Here is a 7,076-nt window from a genome sequence, read left to right as displayed (position 1 = left end):
TGATTGTCTCTGGATGGCCACAAAAAGGGCACCACGATTCCATGACCCCCATACATTTGAGACAAGAACCCATGGGCAAGCCTTCAAATAGAATACATCAAGAAAAATGAGAAAGCTTCGGTTTAATAATTATCGACTAGATAGTGTTAAAATGCCTTTGCCAAATAGGCAATGATGACTATAAATTAAGAATTGGTACAATAGGAAGGTGAGGAGAAAGCCAATGGTAGCCCAACTGCAGTTTGTAGTTACAAAAACAAGTGTTAGGGTACCAATGCCAATACTTCCACCGGGGCTTGACAAAATGAATGTCAAGCTTATGTGGCATATTCAAAGGTAGAGATGACACAACTATGTCAAATGTCCATTTATCTCGTTGTAAAAGATAGTATTGGACTCTTAAGTTTTACCAAGTGAAAATATGCATGGTAGCCCTCCAAAACAAGTCCAGAGAGTGCAAGTGCCTATTTCATGAAATTGCAAAGCATTAACTCAGGGTAAATGAGCTAGGGGGAGGCCCTGAACATGAATGAGAGGAGACCACTAGAGTTTATTTTGAGTAAAATATCACATGTGTCTTGAATGGAAAAGTTATCCCACCAAATTTAAGGCTTGACAACTTCCTAGGGATGCCATATGCTTTTGGCAATGGAAGTACCTTCGATTTGAACTTCTAGAGTAAAAAGAAGGCTCTAAAAGTAAATCCTCTTCTAGGTTGGCTTATTAGCTAGAAAGCCAAAGTAAATGCAGAATCTGAGAAGAATATTCTAAGCCTCAATCTCAAAAATGGCCCAAATAATCCATTTAGAACAAAGGACAAAACATTATCTCCACATAAAGAGGAGACCAAGCCCACTAAAATCATGTCGGAGAAAACAAAACTCTCAAACTATATGGTGAAACACCTTGCAGTTCTCAAAAGAACCCCAAATTGAATCACAAAGAATATTATCAACTTTCAAATACAAGCTATTGGAAGGAGCCCAACATGAAGAATAATACACATGGGTGGCTGCCAAGATTTTCAAATAAACCTCAAATTTACCAACTAGAGACAAAGGCTTAGAAAGCAATAAGAGAGCTTCTTCTCAATTCTAGCAAGAACAACATTCCAAAGATCAATTGAATATGATTGAAAGGCAAAGGGAATTTTCAAGAAGTGAAAAATCTTCCCATGTCCAATCTACTTTCACCCATACCCACAAAGCCAAGATGGAATGGGAAGAAAGTACTAGCAATAACAATATGTTTTATGTCACTGAATAACAGAACCAAAAGCCAAACATAAACTATTAAGGAATTGAAAATCCTCTTTGATGTTTTTCTCCTCCTTGATGAGAGAGAAAAGAATCATCAGCAAAATGACCATTAACCAACTGAGTAGAAGACTCAAGCAGGGTGATTCCTTGAACTCTCCTAGTGGAGATAAAGTTTGCCAACACATAAACAAACCCTTCAATTGCAAGAACATAAAGAGGGGGAGTAAGAGGACACCCTTGGTGGATAGATCTATCAAGCCCAAACATAAAATACTAGTAGCCATTGATGGTGATGCAAGGAGAAGCATCTCCAAAAAGCATTTGCACAGACTAAATAAAACAAGGACCAAAGCCAATGGATTCCAACATAGCCAGAAGAAAAGGCTACTCAATGTGATCATAGACTTTAGAAAAATCAATTTTTAGGAAGAGAGAATATTTCTTAGAGTGTCAAGCCTATTCCATAACTTCCCAAATAGCAATAATATTGTCTAGAATAAATTTGGATTTGATGAAACCCATCTGCTCTAGGTGAATAATTTGAAAAAGAAGATAGTAGATTTTCATAGCCAAGGTTTTGATTGTTATCTTATAAGAGACAACGAGGAGGGTGATTATCTACCTGTTACAAATATCTTTTGGATCACCAGACCTATGAATTTGATATTTCTTTTGTTGACTAGCTTGCCTAATGACTAGTTACGCAAAGCCTCCAACAAATCCTTGTGTAAGTTAAAACCAACTCAAGGGCAAAGGGATTTATAAAATTCACACGAGAAACCATCACAATGAAGGACCTAATAACATTGTCTATTTGAGGAACAAATAATCCCTTACTCATGTATTCATCTCTTATTGCCATAGTTATGCAATTAACTACCTTATGACCAAAAAAGTTACAACAATAATGATCTTGAAATGATTGAGAGTACCTAGAAGTAGGAGCTTGTTTAAGGAGAGATTTATTGAATCCTTTCATTTGATTACTAACTTTTGGTTGATCATTCTTCAACTTATGTTTATCATCTTTAGTATTCTTAGAATTGTCAACACAAAGTTCATTCTTCTTTATCTTAGTCATGTCTTTAGAAGCATATTTATTTGAGTTTTGACCCTTTTTAAATCCAAGACCACTCAAATATCTTTTTGTGATTTTTGACTACTAATTATCTCATCAAGAATCTTAGTGTTGTTCTTGTTTTTTTGTTTTTTTGTCTATTTTTTCTTTTTCCTTGTCTAATTATTTCCTCAAAGAGACAATTTCTTCCTCAAGATTTGAACATTCTAATATTTTTTTATGTAGCTTAGTGCTTAGGCAATCTTTTACTCTCTTTCCTTCCTCAACTTGAACTTTCAAATTGATGATTGTTTATTTAGAAACTTTGAGATTAGCCTTAAGTTCTTTAGTTTCATTTATTTCTATGTCCATATCTTACAATGCAAATATTATTTCTCCTTCATACTCAAAGTCACAATCTTCTTCATTAAAATTAAATATATTTTTGTCATCTTTCAGAGGATTAAGAAGTACATTAGATCCCAATTTTTCTTCTTCAAGAGCTACCTTAGCTATTAGGCTTGTGTGAAGAAACCTTTTTTTGATACCAATTGTTGAACACAATAGGATATTGAGAGTGTGGTTGAATCAATATCTCAAACCTTAAATCCTTTACTGCATCTCAAGTTAAAACTTTTACTTCATAACCAAGCATATGTGCAGCAATCACTAGTACATTTGGAGCTGATTTCCGACGGCCGTTTGTCGGATTTGCGACGAATTTTCGTCGAAGTGCCGACAAAATCAACTGTCAAAAACTCAGTGTCAAATTGGTCAAGGATGCCATGCCAGTCAGAAATACGACAATCCAATGGACTCTGCCGACGATCAAAGTCCGCCAATTACATCGTCGGTCGAAAGCTTGGTATTCATCGTAATTTCGACGATGATAATTTTTATCCAAAAAAATAATTATTATCGATGAGACCCAGCGATGTCTCATTGATATAAAAGAGCCATCGAATGAAGGAAACTCTGATGAATTCTAGAAAGGACTCACCAAAGATAATAACTTCATCGACAAAAGATATCGAAGAAAGCAGAGAGGGTCTTCATTGACAGGAAAAGTTCTCGAGGAAATAATACTATCAGTGCAACATAAAAAGGACCCACTGAAAGGAGCATTTTCATCGAAAGAATAATATCGATCCAAATTCAAAAGGTATCGATGAGACCCAGTGATGTCTCATCGATATAAAAGAGCCATCGAAGGAAGGAAACACCGATGAATTCCAAAAAGGACTCACTGACGATAATAACTTCATCGAAAAAAGATATCGAAGAAAGCAGAGAGGGTCTTCATCGACGGGAAAAGTTCTTGAGGAAATAATACTATCGGTGCAACATAAAAAGGACCCACCGAAAGGAGCATTTTCATCGAAAGAATAATATCGATCAAAAAAAAGGAAGCTACATCGATAAACGATATTGATGAGGATATAGGTTTCGAGGAGGTTAAAAGGCATGTTCTCAATATGCATGGTTTTGCTGATGTAACTTTATCGGTGAAGAATGACAAGGGAAAATAAAGAAAAGCTTCGGTGACATAATAGACTCATTCATCGATGGGGCATAGTGATATCGATGAAAGAAGTATTTCAATGGAAAAAAAAAGAAGAATACCGAAGCCCAAGGTTTCTTCAACATAAGACCCGATGGATATTAGAGATGTTTTGATGAGGAGACAACCATACTGACCGAATACAGTATTTCGATGAAGGGAAAAAATACTTGATCGAAGTAATATTCGAAACAAAAGTATTATTGATAGAAACAAAGAGATCAGTGGACTAAAGAAACAAATGATCGAAAGATATATCCTCATTGAAATGATTATTGATTGCCGCAAAAATCAGAAACAAATCCCACAAAAGGTCACATCGCCATTAAATTTGAACGTGTGCCCGATGACCGTTGTCCAAACTGCCATTACTAACTGGTTAAATATGCCATAAGTAGTGGATCAACATCAAAGGACACAGCATTAAGGAATTCATAGGCGACGAACTGAAAGTAGGAATTGGGCGAATTCACAGATAAAGCTCAGTAATTCCAAGCAAGTTGTTTGCACATAGACCTCTTTTTTAAAATTCAAATGGAATCATCATCTAAAACTAATAAGACCAAAAAGGGAAAAGAACCTCTCGCTGCAGAAGAAAAACCTAAAAGACAGAAAAGGGAAGGACATTCTTTGGACCAAGACTTGATTGACCAGTGGCCATCATCCAGTTTGAGGTCCAAGAAGATTAGAGCTGATGAGGAAGGCCTAGAGGACCGGTTTGAGGATCTTGGAGACATACAGACAAAATTGAGAGGGTATAAATTATTCATGTATGGGTACAACATAAGAGTTGCCCCTCAACCTATCAACAATTTATGGTGATTGAACTTAGGAAGGTTAGTTGTGGCTAATGTATTCGTGAATGTGGAGCTCATGAAGGCATTGGCAAACAATTATGACCCTAAAACCAAGACCATATATAACTACATGGGTGAGCCAATTCTTGCAATCACAAAGGAGGTTATTGACATCGTGTTCGAGTTGGATTGGGGATTTGAAGAATTGATTGACCTCAAGAAGTTAACAAGTGAATATTTTAACCTAGAGCACATTTACAAAACATGCAGACTCCCTATACATAGACCTAGGAATGCAGGGTCCTTAGTGCCACTAGGTCAGGATGACAAAGCTCCCTATGATGTCATTTCTTTCCATCCATATTTCAAGTATACCTATTACTATGTTGCCCAAGTGCTAGGGATAAAAGCCCATCCTTTGATGGATATTGCAGTCAAGGTCATTTGTGCCAATTTGCAGTCTAAGGACCCCCGCTTCTTTGATTTTTTTGCTAATTTGGTTGAGGTTTTGAATCATGGGTTAGAAAAGTTGAAGGGGGATGTCATCAATGTTCATTTCAAGCATTATTCCTTACTTATGCATATGCTATTGTATGTGGGCCAAGATGAAGGGTTATGGCCAGAAGAGTTATGTGTCAGGACATATGACAATGTTGGGATGAGAAAACCAGTGCAACCATGGGTTTCTTCATGGGACCAGAGGTATGTGAATAATCAATATTGGCATTTTGAGGATTTCTTTGTCAAGCCATTATATAGACTATTGGGATGTTTGTGCGATCATGCCCTTGCACTAGAGGTTCAAAGATTCCTAAGACAAAAAGATTTTGTTGAAGATCCCTCAATTGAACACAATTGGGGAGATTGGTATTGTTTTTCAGACTGCACACAAGTCAGGGTATACGGGTTCGAAGGGAGACCATACTTACTACCACATACAGTCCCTAACAGAGTGGCTTGTCTGGAAATTATGAGGTAACTATCAATAGTGAGTACAAAACATCTGACAAGCCATGGAAAATAATCAATTGTACCTGGGTTGTTAGTATTTTCAGATTTTATTGTGAAAAGTTCAAAGAGTTATGGCCTGCTGCAGACAAAATTGGATTATTATGGCATGGGTATGGGGGATCCAAGGCCCAATTTTGATCCTGAAGGATACATAAGGATAGCCCAGTCATCACAAAGGCTGAAGGCTGGAGAGCATAAATCTTACCTACCGGATGACCTCATTAAGAACATTGGCAGAGAAGAGGCCAGAGTGAAGCTTTGAGAAAGAAATACAGGCTTATAAATGGAATCTTTTTAGAAGGAAAATGGATGAGAACGTGCTACAAAAGATTGAAAAACCCTTGGAGTTGGCCAACAAACTTATGGAGCACGAATTGGAAATACTTGAGGGAGTCCCGCCTCATGTTTTTAGGGATTAAATTGATACTATTAGGAATACAGAGCCTTTGGCTCATATGTCTCCTGCTTCCACCTCTGGCATCGTTCCATTCACTCCTTGAGAGGATTACCCCCCTGGTTATGCAGAGGATACAGTGATAGACTTGGCAACAGGACAACTGAATGTCTGAGAAGTGGCTGACATCATATTCCTGGAGCATGAGGATTTCATTGCTGATAGTGAGTTCATTGCTTCCAAGGAGTTCACTGCATTCCTCTATCAATATAAAGGATCTCAAATTAAGAATAACATGAGAAATAGTGAAGAAGAGCAGCAGCTTCAAAAGTTACAAGAGGAGATGGATCTTGTGATGAGAGAAATGACACCTAAGAAGGGAAGACAGTTGCTTAAGGAAGCTGGTGTGCTATTATACTCTGGATGGGACATGAACTCTGCCTTATTGTTTGATGGATTCCTCAAGAAATGGGACCCAAGTAAGCAAATGATGTCAAAAGAGATTGATAAACTCTTTAGAGGATCAGGATATGATCCAGATCATAAGGCTCTTCTACAGTGGGCTATCTATCCCAAAGATAAAAGACCTATATTTGTTGATATAGAAGAAGCTTTTGGACATTTGATGGTGCAGTAGGTTGGAAAGACTGGCCCTAGAACAAATGCCAATCTAAATTTGGATGTCGCTAAACTGAACCAAAATCAGATAGAGTTTCTGGTCTGAGAAAATTCTACATACAAAAGCCTATATGAGAAAACCGATGAAGAAAAATAGAGGCTGCAAGCAAGATTGCTTCAGATTGATATAGGTACCAGTTAAACAGGGATGACATATGGTGTTGATAGAGATGCAATGGATGTCTTGACAGATGCTATGTATTGGAGGAACAGGGCCGAAAAGACATCTCGGCAAGTAGAAAAGGAGTAGCAAAAGATGGATAAGTTAGTTCTCGGGGTCATTGAGCATAGATTCAAAAGTATGGTGCAGGTTGCAGAA

The sequence above is a fragment of the Cryptomeria japonica genome, chromosome 5 (assembly GCF_030272615.1).
Source record: "Cryptomeria japonica chromosome 5, Sugi_1.0, whole genome shotgun sequence".
Taxonomy (NCBI): Eukaryota; Viridiplantae; Streptophyta; class Pinopsida; order Cupressales; family Cupressaceae; genus Cryptomeria; species Cryptomeria japonica.
The sequence above is the reverse complement of the archived record's forward strand: the minus strand, read 5'-3'. Positions refer to the sequence as shown.